Source organism: Clavelina lepadiformis, chromosome 7 (genome assembly GCF_947623445.1).
Source record: "Clavelina lepadiformis chromosome 7, kaClaLepa1.1, whole genome shotgun sequence".
Classification (NCBI taxonomy): Eukaryota; Metazoa; Chordata; class Ascidiacea; order Aplousobranchia; family Clavelinidae; genus Clavelina; species Clavelina lepadiformis.
In genome coordinates this window covers 1,427,287-1,442,837 of record NC_135246.1, presented here as the reverse complement: position 1 = coordinate 1,442,837, position 15,551 = coordinate 1,427,287, and the positions used below count along the sequence as shown (strand labels likewise).

At 38.7% G+C, this 15,551-nt stretch overlaps 27 non-coding genes across 27 annotated transcripts; all 27 read right to left on the bottom strand.

The window, feature by feature from the left end:
- Nucleotides 1-15: 15 nt before the first annotated feature.
- On the bottom strand, nt 16-87 carry Trnap-cgg (transfer RNA proline (anticodon CGG)). Its single transcript has one exon. It is a non-coding gene; the product is annotated as a tRNA-Pro (tRNA).
- Nucleotides 88-1,258: 1,171 nt separating this feature from the next.
- Nucleotides 1,259-1,330, bottom strand: Trnap-agg (transfer RNA proline (anticodon AGG)). The gene has a single exon. It is a non-coding gene; the product is annotated as a tRNA-Pro (tRNA).
- An 83-nt stretch (nt 1,331-1,413) lies between these two features.
- Trnap-cgg (transfer RNA proline (anticodon CGG)) lies at nt 1,414-1,485 on the bottom strand. The gene has a single exon. It is a non-coding gene; the product is annotated as a tRNA-Pro (tRNA).
- A 1,326-nt stretch (nt 1,486-2,811) lies between these two features.
- Nucleotides 2,812-2,883, bottom strand: Trnap-agg (transfer RNA proline (anticodon AGG)). Its single transcript has one exon. It is a non-coding gene; the product is annotated as a tRNA-Pro (tRNA).
- Nucleotides 2,884-3,884: 1,001 nt separating this feature from the next.
- Trnap-cgg (transfer RNA proline (anticodon CGG)) lies at nt 3,885-3,956 on the bottom strand. Its single transcript has one exon. It is a non-coding gene; the product is annotated as a tRNA-Pro (tRNA).
- Nucleotides 3,957-4,039: 83 nt separating this feature from the next.
- Trnap-ugg (transfer RNA proline (anticodon UGG)) lies at nt 4,040-4,111 on the bottom strand. Its single transcript has one exon. It is a non-coding gene; the product is annotated as a tRNA-Pro (tRNA).
- Nucleotides 4,112-4,498: 387 nt separating this feature from the next.
- On the bottom strand, nt 4,499-4,570 carry Trnap-agg (transfer RNA proline (anticodon AGG)). Its single transcript has one exon. It is a non-coding gene; the product is annotated as a tRNA-Pro (tRNA).
- An 83-nt stretch (nt 4,571-4,653) lies between these two features.
- Trnap-ugg (transfer RNA proline (anticodon UGG)) lies at nt 4,654-4,725 on the bottom strand. Its single transcript has one exon. It is a non-coding gene; the product is annotated as a tRNA-Pro (tRNA).
- Nucleotides 4,726-4,808: 83 nt separating this feature from the next.
- Nucleotides 4,809-4,880, bottom strand: Trnap-ugg (transfer RNA proline (anticodon UGG)). Its single transcript has one exon. It is a non-coding gene; the product is annotated as a tRNA-Pro (tRNA).
- An 846-nt stretch (nt 4,881-5,726) lies between these two features.
- Trnap-agg (transfer RNA proline (anticodon AGG)) lies at nt 5,727-5,797 on the bottom strand. Its single transcript has one exon. It is a non-coding gene; the product is annotated as a tRNA-Pro (tRNA).
- A 542-nt stretch (nt 5,798-6,339) lies between these two features.
- On the bottom strand, nt 6,340-6,411 carry Trnap-ugg (transfer RNA proline (anticodon UGG)). Its single transcript has one exon. It is a non-coding gene; the product is annotated as a tRNA-Pro (tRNA).
- Nucleotides 6,412-6,968: 557 nt separating this feature from the next.
- Trnap-ugg (transfer RNA proline (anticodon UGG)) lies at nt 6,969-7,040 on the bottom strand. Its single transcript has one exon. It is a non-coding gene; the product is annotated as a tRNA-Pro (tRNA).
- Nucleotides 7,041-7,427: 387 nt separating this feature from the next.
- Trnap-agg (transfer RNA proline (anticodon AGG)) lies at nt 7,428-7,499 on the bottom strand. The gene has a single exon. It is a non-coding gene; the product is annotated as a tRNA-Pro (tRNA).
- A 542-nt stretch (nt 7,500-8,041) lies between these two features.
- Nucleotides 8,042-8,113, bottom strand: Trnap-agg (transfer RNA proline (anticodon AGG)). The gene has a single exon. It is a non-coding gene; the product is annotated as a tRNA-Pro (tRNA).
- A 542-nt stretch (nt 8,114-8,655) lies between these two features.
- On the bottom strand, nt 8,656-8,727 carry Trnap-ugg (transfer RNA proline (anticodon UGG)). The gene has a single exon. It is a non-coding gene; the product is annotated as a tRNA-Pro (tRNA).
- Nucleotides 8,728-9,284: 557 nt separating this feature from the next.
- Nucleotides 9,285-9,356, bottom strand: Trnap-ugg (transfer RNA proline (anticodon UGG)). The gene has a single exon. It is a non-coding gene; the product is annotated as a tRNA-Pro (tRNA).
- Nucleotides 9,357-9,898: 542 nt separating this feature from the next.
- Trnap-agg (transfer RNA proline (anticodon AGG)) lies at nt 9,899-9,970 on the bottom strand. Its single transcript has one exon. It is a non-coding gene; the product is annotated as a tRNA-Pro (tRNA).
- Nucleotides 9,971-10,971: 1,001 nt separating this feature from the next.
- Trnap-cgg (transfer RNA proline (anticodon CGG)) lies at nt 10,972-11,043 on the bottom strand. Its single transcript has one exon. It is a non-coding gene; the product is annotated as a tRNA-Pro (tRNA).
- Nucleotides 11,044-11,126: 83 nt separating this feature from the next.
- Nucleotides 11,127-11,198, bottom strand: Trnap-ugg (transfer RNA proline (anticodon UGG)). Its single transcript has one exon. It is a non-coding gene; the product is annotated as a tRNA-Pro (tRNA).
- Nucleotides 11,199-11,585: 387 nt separating this feature from the next.
- On the bottom strand, nt 11,586-11,657 carry Trnap-agg (transfer RNA proline (anticodon AGG)). Its single transcript has one exon. It is a non-coding gene; the product is annotated as a tRNA-Pro (tRNA).
- An 83-nt stretch (nt 11,658-11,740) lies between these two features.
- Trnap-ugg (transfer RNA proline (anticodon UGG)) lies at nt 11,741-11,812 on the bottom strand. The gene has a single exon. It is a non-coding gene; the product is annotated as a tRNA-Pro (tRNA).
- Nucleotides 11,813-11,895: 83 nt separating this feature from the next.
- On the bottom strand, nt 11,896-11,967 carry Trnap-ugg (transfer RNA proline (anticodon UGG)). Its single transcript has one exon. It is a non-coding gene; the product is annotated as a tRNA-Pro (tRNA).
- Nucleotides 11,968-12,813: 846 nt separating this feature from the next.
- On the bottom strand, nt 12,814-12,884 carry Trnap-agg (transfer RNA proline (anticodon AGG)). Its single transcript has one exon. It is a non-coding gene; the product is annotated as a tRNA-Pro (tRNA).
- Nucleotides 12,885-13,426: 542 nt separating this feature from the next.
- On the bottom strand, nt 13,427-13,498 carry Trnap-ugg (transfer RNA proline (anticodon UGG)). Its single transcript has one exon. It is a non-coding gene; the product is annotated as a tRNA-Pro (tRNA).
- A 557-nt stretch (nt 13,499-14,055) lies between these two features.
- Trnap-ugg (transfer RNA proline (anticodon UGG)) lies at nt 14,056-14,127 on the bottom strand. Its single transcript has one exon. It is a non-coding gene; the product is annotated as a tRNA-Pro (tRNA).
- A 387-nt stretch (nt 14,128-14,514) lies between these two features.
- Trnap-agg (transfer RNA proline (anticodon AGG)) lies at nt 14,515-14,586 on the bottom strand. The gene has a single exon. It is a non-coding gene; the product is annotated as a tRNA-Pro (tRNA).
- Nucleotides 14,587-15,128: 542 nt separating this feature from the next.
- Trnap-agg (transfer RNA proline (anticodon AGG)) lies at nt 15,129-15,200 on the bottom strand. The gene has a single exon. It is a non-coding gene; the product is annotated as a tRNA-Pro (tRNA).
- Nucleotides 15,201-15,551: the final 351 nt, after the last annotated feature.

Sequence of the window (15,551 nt, the reverse complement as noted above, 5' to 3'; positions counted from 1 at the left end):
ATAATCTTCTTTATAGGGCTCGTCCGGGAATTGAACCCGGGACCTCTTGCACCCGAAGCAAGAATCATACCCTTAGACCAACGAGCCGATAAAGTTTCATTTATCTGCTTCATATTATATGAATATAACTTTTTGATATTTGTTATTAATTCAAAATAATCTTCTTTATAGGGCTCGTCCGGGAATTAAACCCGGAACCTCTTGCACCCAAAGCAAGAATCATACCCCTAGACCAACGAGCCGGTGAAGTTGCATCTTTTTGCTTCATATTATAAGAATAAATGTTTATGATATTTAGTCCAAATTCCAAAACTTCTTCTTTATAGGGCTCGTCCGGGACTTGCAACCTAAGCAAGAATCATACCCCTAGACCAGGGATGTCCAACATGCGGCCCGCCTGAGATTTTTGTCCGGCCCGCTAGTCATTTTCACTCCAAAAATAGTATTTTGAACTTTGAATCTTGGCCTAAATAAAATGTACCAGTCGGTTATTAGGGGTGCAGTAATAGTATAATATACCTAAATTTCTTGAAATTTAATAGGTTCTGCGGCCCATTGACTTATTTCAGGTGACCAATATAATAAAAGGCTGGACATCACTGTCCTAGACCAACGAGCGGCAGAGGTTAAGTCTTTTCCCTTCATACTGTATAGAATATTTTGACATTTGATGTATTTGACATTTCACTTCATATTATATGAAAGTACGAAGTACGAAAGAAGTTTCATTTATTTGCTTCATATTACATGAATGAAACTTTTTGATATTTGGTATAAATTCAAAATAATCTTCTGTATAGGGGTCGTCCGGGAATTGAACCCGGAACCTCTTGCACCCAAAGCAAGAATCATACCTCTAGACCAACGAGCCGGTGAAGTTACATCTTTTTGCTTCATATTATAAGAATAAATGTTTATGGTATTTAGTCCAAATTCCAAAACTTCTTCTGTATAGGGCTCGTCCGGGACTTGCAACCTAAGCAAGAATCATACCCCTAGACCAGGGATGTCCAACATGCGGCCCGCCTGAGATTTTTGTCCGGCCCGCTAGTCATTTTCACTCCAAAAATAGTATTTTGAACTTTGAATCTTGGCCTAAATAAAATGTACCAGTCGGTTATTAGGGGCGCAGTAATAGTATAATATATCTATTTTTCTTGAAATTTAATAGGTTCTGCGGCCCATTGACTTATTTCAGGTGACAATGCGGCCCAATATAATTGATATTTGGTATAAATTCAAAATATTCTTCTTTATAGGGCTCGTCTGGGAATTGAACCCGGGACCTCTTGCACCCTAAGCAAGAATCATACCCCTAGACCAACGAGCCGATAAAGTTTCATTTATCTGCTTCATATTATATGAATATAACTTTTTGATATTTGGTGTAAATTCAAAATAATCTTCTTTATAGGGCTCGTCCGGGAATTGAACCCGGGACCTCTTGCACCCGAAGCAAGACTCATACCCCTAGACCAACGAGCCGATAAAGTTTCATTTATCTGCTTCATATTATATGAATATAACTTTTTGATATTTGTTATTAATTCAAAATAATCTTCTTTATAGGGCTCGTCCGGGAATTGAACCCGGGACCTCTTGCACCCAAAGCAAGAATCATATCCCTAGACCAACGAGCCGGTGAAGTTGCATCTTTTTGCTTCATATTATAAGAATAAATGTTTATGATATTTAGTCCAAATTCCAAAACTTCTTCTTTATAGGGCTCGTCCGGGACTTGCAACCTAAGCAAGAATCATACCCCTAGACCAGGGATGTCCAAAATGCGGCCCGCCTGAGATTTTTGTCCGGCCCGCTAGTCATTTTCACTCCAAAAATAGTATTTTGAACTTTGAATCTTGGCCTAAATAAAATGTACCAGTCGGTTATTAGGGGTGCAGTAATAGTATAATATACCTAAATTTCTTGAAATTTAATAGGTTCTGCGGCCCATTGACTTATTTCAGGTGACCAATATAATAAAAGGCTGGACATCACTGTCCTAGACCAACGAGCGGCAGAGGTTAAGTCTTTTCCCTTCATACTGTATAGAATATTTTGACATTTGATGTATTTGACATTTCACTTCATATTATATGAAAGTACGAAGTACGAAAGAAGTTTCATTTATTTGCTTCATATTACATGAATGAAACTTTTTGATATTTGGTATAAATTCAAAATAATCTTCTGTATAGGGGTCGTCCGGGAATTGAACCCGGAACCTCTTGCACCCAAAGCAAGAATCATACCCCTAGACCAACGAGCCGATGAAGTTTCATTTATTTGCTTCATATTATAACCATAAAACTCTTTGATATTTGGTATAAATTCAAAATAATCTTCTTTATAGGGCTCGTCCGGGAATTGAACCCGGGACTTCTTGCACCCAAAGCAAGAATCATACCCCTAGACCAACGAGCCTGTGAAGTTGCATCTTTTTGCTTCATATTATAAGAATAAATGTTTATGATATTTAGTCCAAATTCCAAAACTTCTTCTCTATAGGGCTCGTCCGGGACTTGCAACCTAAGCAAGAATCATACCCCTAGACCAGGGATGTCCAACATGCGGCCCGCCTGAGATTTTTGTCCGGCCCGCTAGTCATTTTCACTCCAAAAATAGTATTTTGAACTTTGAATCTTGGCCTAAATAAAATGTACCAGTCGGTTATTAGGGGCGCAGTAATAGTATAATGTACCTATTTTTCTTGAAATTTAATAGGTTCTGCGGCCCATTGACTTATTTCAGGTGACAATGCGGCCCAATATAATTGATATTTGGTATAAATTCAAAATATTCTTCTTTATAGGGCTCGTCCGGGAATTGAACCCGGGACCTCTTGCACCCTAAGCAAGAATCATACCCCTAGACCAACGAGCCGATAAAGATTCATTTATCTGCTTCATATTATATGAATAAAACTTTTTGATATTTGGTATAAATTCAAAAAAATCTTCTTTATAGGGCTCGTCCGGGAATTGAACCCGGGACCTCTTGCACCCAAAGCAAGAATCATATCCCTAGACCAACGAGCCGATGAAGTTGCATCTTTTTGCTTCATATTATAAGAATAAATGTTTATGATATTTAGTCCAAATTCCAAAACTTCTTGTTTATAAAGCTCGTCCGGGACTTGCAACCTAAGCAAGAATCATACCCCTAGACCAGGGATGTCCAACATGCGGCCCGCCTGAGATTTTTGTCCGGCCCGCTAGTCATTTTCACTCCAAAAATAGTATTTTGAACTTTGAATCTTGGCCTAAATAAAATGTACCAGTCGGTTATTAGGGGCGCAGTAATAGTATAATATACCTATTTTTCTTGAAATTTAATAGGTTCTGCGGTCCATTGACTTATTTCAGGTGACAATGCGGCCCAATATAATTGATATTTGGTATAAATTCAAAATATTCTTCTTTATAGGGCTCGTCCGGGAATTGAACCCGGGACCTCTTGCACCCAAAGCAAGAATCATATCCCTAGACCAACGAGCCGGTGAAGTTGCATCTTTTTGCTTCATATTATAAGAATAAATGTTTATGATATTTACTCCAAATTCCAAAACTTCTTCTTTATAGGGCTCGTCCGGGACTTGCAACCTAAGCAAGAATCATACCCCTAGACCAGGGATGTCCAACATGCGGCCCGCCTGAGATTTTTGTCCGGCCCGCTAGTCATTTTCACTCCAAAAATAGTATTTTGAACTTTGAATCTTGGCCTAAATAAAATGTACCAGTCGGTTATTAGGGGCGCAGTAATAGTATAATATATCTATTTTTCTTGAAATTTAATAGGTTCTGCGGCCCATTGACTTATTTCAGGTGACAATGCGGCCCAATATAATTGATATTTGGTATAAATTCAAAATATTCTTCTTTATAGGGCTCGTCCGGGAATTGAACCCGGGACCTCTTGCACCCGAAGCAAGAATCATACCCCTAGACCAACGAGCCGGTGAAGTTACATCTTTTTGCTTCATATTATATGAATATAACTTTTTGATATTTGGTATAAATTCAAAATAATCTTCTTTATAGGGCTCGTCCGGGAATTGAACCCGGGACCTCTTGCACCCAAAGCAAGAATCATACCTCTAGACCAACGAGCCGGTGAAGTTACATCTTTTTGCTTCATATTATAAGAATAAATATTTATGGTATTTAGTCCAAATTCCAAAACTTCTTCTTTATAGGGCTCGTCCGGGACTTGCAACCTAAGCAAGAATCATACCCCTAGACCAGGGATGTCCAACATGCGACCCGCCTGAGATTTTTGTCCGGCCCGCTAGTCATTTTCACTCCTAAAATAGTATTTTGAACTTTGAATCTTGGCCTAAGTAAAATGTACCAGTCGGTTATTAGGGGCGCAGTAATAGCATAATATACCTATTTTTCTTGAAATTTAATAGGTTCTGCGGTCCATTGACTTATTTCAGGTGACAATGCGGCCCAATATAATTGATATTTGGTATAAATTCAAAATATTCTTCTTTATAGGGCTCGTCCGGGAATTGAACCCGGGACCTCTTGCACCCTAAGCAAGAATCATACCCCTAAACCAACGAGCCGATAAAGTTTCATTTATCTGCTTCATATTACATGAATGAAACTTTTTGATATTTGGTATAAATTCAAAATAATCTTCTTTATAGGGCTCGTCCGGGAATTGAACCCGGGACCTCTTGCACCCAAAGCAAGAATCATACCCCTAGACCAACGAGCCGATGAAGTTTCATTTATTTGCTTCATATTATATGAATATAACTTTTTGATATTTGGTATAAATTCAAAATAATCTTCTTTATAGGGCTCGTCCGGGAATTGAACCCGGGACCTCTTGCACCCAAAGCAAGAATCATACCCCTAGACCAACGAGCCGGTGAAGTTGCATCTTTTTGCTTCATATTATAAGAATAAATGTTTATGATATTTAGTCCAAATTCCAAAATTTCTTCTTTATAGGGCTCGTCCGGGACTTGCAACCTAAGCAAGAATCATACCCCTAGACCAGGGATGTCCAACATACGGCCCGCTTGAGATTTTTGTCCGGCCCGCTAGTCATTTTCACTCCAAAAATAGTATTTTGAACTTTGACTCTTGGCCTAAATAAAATGTACCAGTCGGTTATTAGGGGCGCAGTAATAGTATAATATACCTAATTTTCTTGAAATTTAATAGGTTCTGCGGTCCATTGACTTATTTCAGGTGACAATGCGGCCCAATATAATTGATATTTGGTATAAATTCAAAATATTCTTCTTTATAGGGCTCGTCCGGGAATTGAACCCGGGACCTCTTGCACCCAAAGCAAGAATCATATCCCTAGACCAACGAGCCGGTGAAGTTGCATCTTTTTGCTTCATATTATAAGAATAAATGTTTATGATATTTAGTCCAAATTCCAAAACTTCTTCTTTATAGGGCTCGTCCGGGACTTGCAACCTAAGCAAGAATCATACCCCTAGACCAGGGATGTCCAACATGCGGCCCGCCTGAGATTTTTGTCCGGCCCGCTAGTCATTTTCACTCCAAAAATAGTATTTTGAACTTTGAATCTTGGCCTAAATAAAATGTACCAGTCGGTTATTAGGGGCGCAGTAATAGTATAATACACCTAATTTTCTTGAAATTTAATAGATTCTGCGGCCCATTGAGTTATTTCAGGTGACAATGCGGCCCAATATAATTGATATTTGGTATAAATTCAAAATATTCTTCTTTATAGGGCTCGTCCGGGAATTGAACCCGGGACCTCTTGCACCCTAAGCAAGAATCATACCCTAGACCAACGAGCCGATAAAGTTTCATTTATCTGCTTCATATTACATGAATGAAACTTTTTGATATTTGGTATAAATTCAAAATAATCTTCTTTATAGGGCTCGTCCGGGAATTGAACCCGGGACCTCTTGCACCCAAAGAAAGAATCATATCCCTAGACCAACGAGCCGGTGAAGTTGCATCTTTTTGCTTCATATTATAAGAATAAATGTTTATGATATTTAGTCCAAATTCCAAAATTTCTTCTTTATAGGGCTCGTCCGGGAGATGCAACCTAAGCAAGAATCATACCCCTAGACCAGGGATGTCCAACATGCGGCCCGCCTGAGATTTTTGTCCGGCCCGCTAGTCATTTTCACTCCAAAAATAGTATTTTGAACTTTGAATCTTGGCCTAAATAAAATGTACCAGTCGGTTATTAGGGGCGCAGTAATAGTATAATATACCTAATTTTCTTGAAATTTAATAGGTTCTGCGGCCCATTGACTTATTTCAGGTGACAATGCGTCCCAATATAATTGATATTTGGTATAAATTCAAAATATTCTTCTTTATAGGGCTCGTCCGGGAATTGAACCCGGGACCTCTTGCACCCAAAGCAAGAATCATACCTCTAGACCAACGAGCCGGTGAAGTTACATCTTTTTGCTTCATATTATAAGAATAAATGTTTATGGTATTTAGTCCAAATTCCAAAACTTCTTCTTTATAGGGCTCGTCCGGGATTTGCAACCTAAGCAAGAATCATACCCCTAGACCAGGGATGTCCAACATGCGGCCCGCCTGAGATTTTTGTCCGGCCCGCTAGTCATTTTCACTCCAAAAATAGTATTTTGAACTTTGAATCTTGGCCTAAATAAAATGTACCAGTCGGTTATTAGGGGTGCAGTAATAGTATAATATACCTAAATTTCTTGAAATTTAATAGGTTCTGCGGCCCATTGACTTATTTCAGGTGACCAATATAATATAAGGCTGGACATCACTGTCCTAGACCAACGAGCGGCAGAGGTTAAATCTTTTCCCTTCATACTGTATAGAATATTTTGACATTTGATGTATTTGACATTTCACTTCATATTATATGAAAGTACGAAGTACGAAAGAAGTTTCATTTATTTGCTTCATATTACATGAATGAAACTTTTTGATATTTGGTATAAATTCAAAATAATCTTCTGTATAGGGCTCGTCCGGGAATTGAACCCGGAACCTCTTGCACCCAAAGCAAGAATCATACCCCTAGACCAACGAGCCGGTGAAGTTGCATCTTTTTGCTTCATATTATAAGAATAAATGTTTATGATATTTAGTCCAAATTCCAAAACTTCTTCTCTATAGGGCTCGTCCGGGACTTGCAACCTAAGCAAAAATCATACCCCTAGACCAGGGATGTCCAACATGCGGCCCGCCTGAGATTTTTGTCCGGCCCGCTAGTCATTTTCACTCCAAAAATAGTATTTTGAACTTTGAATCTTGGCCTAAATAAAATGTACCAGTCGGTTATTAGGGGCGCAGTAATAGTATAATGTACCTATTTTTCTTGAAATTTAATAGGTTCTGCGGCCCATTGACTTATTTCAGGTGACAATGCGGCCCAATATAATTGATATTTGGTATAAATTCAAAATATTCTTCTTTATAGGGCTCGTCCGGGAATTGAACCCGGGACCTCTTGCACCCTAAGCAAGAATCATACCCCTAGACCAACGAGCCGATAAAGTTTCATTTATCTGCTTCATATTATATGAATATAACTTTTTGATATTTGGTATAAATTCAAAATAATCTTCTTTATAGGGCTCGTCCGGGAATTGAACCCGGAACCTCTTGCACCCAAAGCAAGAATCATACCTCTAGACCAACGAGCCGGTGAAGTTACATCTTTTTGCTTCATATTATAAGAATAAATGTTTATGATATTTAATCTAAATTCCAAAACTTCTTCTTTATAGGGCTCGTCCGGGACTTGCAATCTAAGCAAGAATCATACCCCTAGACCAGGGATGTCCAACATGCGACCCGCCTGAGATTTTTGTCCGGCCCGCTAGTCATTTTCACTCCAAAAATAGTATTTTGAACTTTGAATCTTGGCCTAAATAAAATGTACCAGTCGGTTATTAGGGGCGCAGTAATAGCATAATATACCTATTTTTCTTGAAATTTAATAGGTTCTGCGGTCCATTGACTTATTTCAGGTGACAATGCGGCCCAATATAATTGATATTTGGTATAAATTCAAAATATTCTTCTTTATAGGGCTCGTCCGGGAATTGAACCCGGGACCTCTTGCACCCTAAGCAAGAATCATACCCCTAGACCAACGAGCCGATAAAGATTCATTTATCTGCTTCATATTATATGAATAAAACTTTTTGATATTTGGTATAAATTCAAAAAAATCTTCTTTATAGGGCTCGTCCGGGAATTGAACCCGGGACCTCTTGCACCCAAAGAAAGAATCATACCCCTAGACCAACGAGCCGGTGAAGTTGCATCTTTTTGCTTCATATTATAAGAATAAATGTTTATGATATTTAGTCCAAATTCCAAAATTTCTTCTTTATAGGGCTCGTCCGGGAGATGCAACCTAAGCAAGAATCATACCCCTAGACCAGGGATGTCCAACATGCGGCCCGCCTGAGATTTTTGTCCGGCCCGCTAGTCATTTTCACTCCAAAAATAGTATTTTGAACTTTGAATCTTGGCCTAAAAAAAACGTACCAGTCGGTAATTAGGGGCGCAGTAATAGTATAATATACCTAATTTTCTTGAAATTTAATAGGTTCTGCGGCCCATTGACTTATTTCAGGTGACAATGCGTCCCAATATAATTGATATTTGGTATAAATTCAAAATATTCTTCTTTATAGGGCTCGTCCGGGAATTGAACCCGGGACCTCTTGCACCCAAAGCAAGAATCATACCTCTAGACCAACGAGCCGGTGAAGTTACATCTTTTTGCTTCATATTATAAGAATAAATGTTTATGGTATTTAGTCCAAATTCCAAAACTTCTTCTTTATAGGGCTCGTCCGGGACTTGCAACCTAAGCAAGAATCATACCCCTAGACCAGGGATGTCCAACATGCGGCCCGCCTGAGATTTTTGTCCGGCCCGCTAGTCATTTTCACTCCAAAAATAGTATTTTGAACTTTGAATCTTGGCCTAAATAAAATGTACCAGTCGGTTATTAGGGGTGCAGTAATAGTATAATATACCTAAATTTCTTGAAATTTAATAGGTTCTGCGGCCCATTGACTTATTTCAGGTGACCAATATAATATAAGGCTGGACATCACTGTCCTAGACCAACGAGCGGCAGAGGTTAAATCTTTTCCCTTCATACTGTATAGAATATTTTGACATTTGATGTATTTGACATTTCACTTCATATTATATGAAAGTACGAAATACGAAAGAAGTTTCATTTATTTGCTTCATATTACATGAATGAAACTTTTTGATATTTGGTATAAATTCAAAATAATCTTCTGTATAGGGCTCGTCCGGGAATTGAACCCGGAACCTCTTGCACCCAAAGCAAGAATCATACCCCTAGACCAACGAGCCGATGAAGTTTCATTTATTTGCTTCATATTATAACCATAAAACTTTTTGATATTTGGTATAAATTCAAAATAATCTTCTTTTTAGGGCTCGTCCGGGAAATGAACCCGGGACCTCTTGCACCCAAAGCAAGAATCATACCCCTAGACCAACGAGCCGGTGAAGTTGCATCTTTTTGCTTCATATTATAAGAATAAATGTTTATGATATTTAGTCCAAATTCCAAAACTTCTTCTCTATAGGGCTCGTCCGGGACTTGCAACCTAAGCAAGAATCATACCCCTAGACCAGGGATGTCCAACATGCGGCCCGCCTGAGATTTTTGTCCGGCCCGCTAGTCATTTTCACTCCAAAAATAGTATTTTGAACTTTGAATCTTGGCCTAAATAAAATGTACCAGTCGGTTATTAGGGGCGCAGTAATAGTATAATGTACCTATTTTTCTTGAAATTTAATAGGTTCTGCGGCCCATTGACTTATTTCAGGTGACAATGCGGCCCAATATAATTGATATTTGGTATAAATTCAAAATATTCTTCTTTATAGGGCTCGTCCGGGAATTGAACCCGGGACCTCTTGCACCCTAAGCAAGAATCATACCCCTAGACCAACGAGCCGATAAAGATTCATTTATCTGCTTCATATTATATGAATAAAACTTTTTGATATTTGGTATAAATTCAAAAAAATCTTCTTTATAGGGCTCGTCCGGGAATTGAACCCGGGACCTCTTGCACCCAAAGCAAGAATCATATCCCTAGACCAACGAGCCGATGAAGTTGCATCTTTTTGCTTCATATTATAAGAATAAATGTTTATGATATTTAGTCCAAATTCCAAAACTTCTTCTTTATAAAGCTCGTCCGGGACTTGCAACCTAAGCAAGAATCATACCCCTAGACCAGGGATGTCCAACATGCGGCCCGCCTGAGATTTTTGTCCGGCCCGCTAGTCATTTTCACTCCAAAAATAGTATTTTGAACTTTGAATCTTGGCCTAAATAAAATGTACCAGTCGGTTATTAGGGGCGCAGTAATAGTATAATATACCTATTTTTCTTGAAATTTAATAGGTTCTGCGGTCCATTGACTTATTTCAGGTGACAATGCGGCCCAATATAATTGATATTTGGTATAAATTCAAAATATTCTTCTTTATAGGGCTCGTCCGGGAATTGAACCCGGGACCTCTTGCACCCAAAGCAAGAATCATATCCCTAGACCAACGAGCCGGTGAAGTTGCATCTTTTTGCTTCATATTATAAGAATAAATGTTTATGATATTTAGTCCAAATTCCAAAACTTCTTCTTTATAGGGCTCGTCCGGGACTTGCAACCTAAGCAAGAATCATACCCCTAGACCAGGGATGTCCAACATGCGGCCCGCCTGAGATTTTTGTCCGGCCCGCTAGTCATTTTCACTCCAAAAATAGTATTTTGAACTTTGAATCTTGGCCTAAATAAAATGTACCAGTCGGTTATTAGGGGCGCAGTAATAGTATAATATATCTATTTTTCTTGAAATTTAATAGGTTCTGCGGCCCATTGACTTATTTCAGGTGACAATGCGGCCCAATATAATTGATATTTGGTATAAATTCAAAATATTCTTCTTTATAGGGCTCGTCCGGGAATTGAACCCGGGACCTCTTGCACCCGAAGCAAGAATCATACCCCTAGACCAACGAGCCGGTGAAGTTACATCTTTTTGCTTCATATTATATGAATATAACTTTTTGATATTTGGTATAAATTCAAAATAATCTTCTTTATAGGGCTCGTCCGGGAATTGAACCCGGGACCTCTTGCACCCAAAGCAAGAATCATACCTCTAGACCAACGAGCCGGTGAAGTTACATCTTTTTGCTTCATATTATAAGAATAAATATTTATGGTATTTAGTCCAAATTCCAAAACTTCTTCTTTATAGGGCTCGTCCGGGACTTGCAACCTAAGCAAGAATCATACCCCTAGACCAGGGATGTCCAACATGCGACCCGCCTGAGATTTTTGTCCGGCCCGCTAGTCATTTTCACTCCTAAAATAGTATTTTGAACTTTGAATCTTGGCCTAAGTAAAATGTACCAGTCGGTTATTAGGGGCGCAGTAATAGCATAATATACCTATTTTTCTTGAAATTTAATAGGTTCTGCGGTCCATTGACTTATTTCAGGTGACAATGCGGCCCAATATAATTGATATTTGGTATAAATTCAAAATATTCTTCTTTATAGGGCTCGTCCGGGAATTGAACCCGGGACCTCTTGCACCCTAAGCAAGAATCATACCCCTAAACCAACGAGCCGATAAAGTTTCATTTATCTGCTTCATATTACATGAATGAAACTTTTTGATATTTGGTATAAATTCAAAATAATCTTCTTTATAGGGCTCGTCCGGGAATTGAACCCGGGACCTCTTGCACCCAAAGCAAGAATCATACCCCTAGACCAACGAGCCGATGAAGTTTCATTTATTTGCTTCATATTATATGAATATAACTTTTTGATATTTGGTATAAATTCAAAATAATCTTCTTTATAGGGCTCGTCCGGGAATTGAACCCGGGACCTCTTGCACCCAAAGCAAGAATCATACCCCTAGACCAACGAGCCGGTGAAGTTGCATCTTTTTGCTTCATATTATAAGAATAAATGTTTATGATATTTAGTCCAAATTCCAAAATTTCTTCTTTATAGGGCTCGTCCGGGACTTGCAACCTAAGCAAGAATCATACCCCTAGACCAGGGATGTCCAACATACGGCCCGCTTGAGATTTTTGTCCGGCCCGCTAGTCATTTTCACTCCAAAAATAGTATTTTGAACTTTGACTCTTGGCCTAAATAAAATGTACCAGTCGGTTATTAGGGGCGCAGTAATAGTATAATATACCTAATTTTCTTGAAATTTAATAGGTTCTGCGGTCCATTGACTTATTTCAGGTGACAATGCGGCCCAATATAATTGATATTTGGTATAAATTCAAAATATTCTTCTTTATAGGGCTCGTCCGGGAATTGAACCCGGGACCTCTTGCACCCAAAGCAAGAATCATATCCCTAGACCAACGAGCCGGTGAAGTTGCATCTTTTTGCTTCATATTATAAGAATAAATGTTTATGATATTTAGTCCAAATTCCAAAACTTCTTCTTTATAGGGCTCGTCCGGGACTTGCAACCTAAGCAAGAATCATACCCCTAGACCAGGGATGTCCAACATGCGGCCCGCCTGAGATTTTTGTCCGGCCCGCTAGTCATTTTCACTCCAAAAATAGTATTTTGAACTTTGAATCTTGGCCTAAATAAAATGTACCAGTCGGTTATTAGGGGCGCAGTAATAGTATAATACACCTAATTTTCTTGAAATTTAATAGATTCTGCGGCCCATTGAGTTATTTCAGGTGACAATGCGGCCCAATATAATTGATATTTGGTATAAATTCAAAATATTCTTCTTTATAGGGCTCGTCCGGGAATTGAACCCGGGACCTCTTGCACCCTAAGCAAGAATCATACCCTAGACCAACGAGCCGATAAAGTTTCATTTATCTGCTTCATATTACATGAATGAAACTTTTTGATATTTGGTATAAATTCAAAATAATCTTCTTTATAGGGCTCGTCCGGGAATTGAACCCGGGACCTCTTGCACCCAAAGAAAGAATCATATCCCTAGACCAACGAGCCGGTGAAGTTGCATCTTTTTGCTTCATATTATAAGAATAAATGTTTATGATATTTAGTCCAAATTCCAAAATTTCTTCTTTATAGGGCTCGTCCGGGAGATGCAACCTAAGCAAGAATCATACCCCTAGACCAGGGATGTCCAACATGCGGCCCGCCTGAGATTTTTGTCCGGCCCGCTAGTCATTTTCACTCCAAAAATAGTATTTTGAACTTTGAATCTTGGCCTAAATAAAATGTACCAGTCGGTTATTAGGGGCGCAGTAATAGTATAATATACCTAATTTTCTTGAAATTTAATAGGTTCTGCGGCCCATTGACTTATTTCAGGTGACAATGCGTCCCAATATAATTGATATTTGGTATAAATTCAAAATATTCTTCTTTATAGGGCTCGTCCGGGAATTGAACCCGGGACCTCTTGCACCCAAAGCAAGAATCATACCTCTAGACCAACGAGCCGGTGAAGTTACATCTTTTTGCTTCATATTATAAGAATAAATGTTTATGGTATTTAGTCCAAATTCCAAAACTTCTTCTTTATAGGGCTCGTCCGGGATTTGCAACCTAAGCAAGAATCATACCCCTAGACCAGGGATGTCCAACATGCGGCCCGCCTGAGATTTTTGTCCGGCCCGCTAGTCATTTTCACTCCAAAAATAGTATTTTGAACTTTGAATCTTGGCCTAAATAAAATGTACCAGTCGGTTATTAGGGGTGCAGTAATAGTATAATATACCTAAATTTCTTGAAATTTAATAGGTTCTGCGGCCCATTGACTTATTTCAGGTGACCAATATAATATAAGGCTGGACATCACTGTCCTAGACCAACGAGCGGCAGAGGTTAAATCTTTTCCCTTCATACTGTATAGAATATTTTGACATTTGATGTATTTGACATTTCACTTCATATTATATGAAAGTACGAAGTACGAAAGAAGTTTCATTTATTTGCTTCATATTACATGAATGAAACTTTTTGATATTTGGTATAAATTCAAAATAATCTTCTGTATAGGGCTCGTCCGGGAATTGAACCCGGAACCTCTTGCACCCAAAGCAAGAATCATACCCCTAGACCAACGAGCCGGTGAAGTTGCATCTTTTTGCTTCATATTATAAGAATAAATGTTTATGATATTTAGTCCAAATTCCAAAACTTCTTCTCTATAGGGCTCGTCCGGGACTTGCAACCTAAGCAAAAATCATACCCCTAGACCAGGGATGTCCAACATGCGGCCCGCCTGAGATTTTTGTCCGGCCCGCTAGTCATTTTCACTCCAAAAATAGTATTTTGAACTTTGAATCTTGGCCTAAATAAAATGTACCAGTCGGTTATTAGGGGCGCAGTAATAGTATAATGTACCTATTTTTCTTGAAATTTAATAGGTTCTGCGGCCCATTGACTTATTTCAGGTGACAATGCGGCCCAATATAATTGATATTTGGTATAAATTCAAAATATTCTTCTTTATAGGGCTCGTCCGGGAATTGAACCCGGGACCTCTTGCACCCTAAGCAAGAATCATACCCCTAGACCAACGAGCCGATAAAGTTTCATTTATCTGCTTCATATTATATGAATATAACTTTTTGATATTTGGTATAAATTCAAAATAATCTTCTTTATAGGGCTCGTCCGGGAATTGAACCCGGAACCTCTTGCACCCAAAGCAAGAATCATACCTCTAGACCAACGAGCCGGTGAAGTTACATCTTTTTGCTTCATATTATAAGAATAAATGTTTATGATATTTAATCTAAATTCCAAAACTTCTTCTTTATAGGGCTCGTCCGGGACTTGCAATCTAAGCAAGAATCATACCCCTAGACCAGGGATGTCCAACATGCGACCCGCCTGAGATTTTTGTCCGGCCCGCTAGTCATTTTCACTCCAAAAATAGTATTTTGAACTTTGAATCTTGGCCTAAATAAAATGTACCAGTCGGTTATTAGGGGCGCAGTAATAGCATAATATACCTATTTTTCTTGAAATTTAATAGGTTCTGCGGTCCATTGACTTATTTCAGGTGACAATGCGGCCCAATATAATTGATATTTGGTATAAATTCAAAATATTCTTCTTTATAGGGCTCGTCCGGGAATTGAACCCGGGACCTCTTGCACCCTAAGCAAGAATCATACCCCTAGACCAACGAGCCGATAAAGATTCATTTATCTGCTTCATATTATATGAATAAAACTTTTTGATATTTGGTATAAATTCAAAAAAATCTTCTTTATAGGGCTCGTCCGGGAATTGAACCCGGGACCTCTTGCACCCAAAGAAAGAATCATACCCCTAGACCAACGAGCCGGTGAAGTTGCATCTTTTTGCTTCATATTATAAGAATAAATGTTTATGATATTTAGTCCAAATTCCAAAATTTCTTCTTTATAGGGCTCGTCCGGGAGATGCAACCTAAGCAAGAATCATACCCCTAGACCAGGGATGTCCAACATGCGGCCCGCCTGAGATTTTTGTCCGGCCCGCTAGTCATTTTCACTCCAAA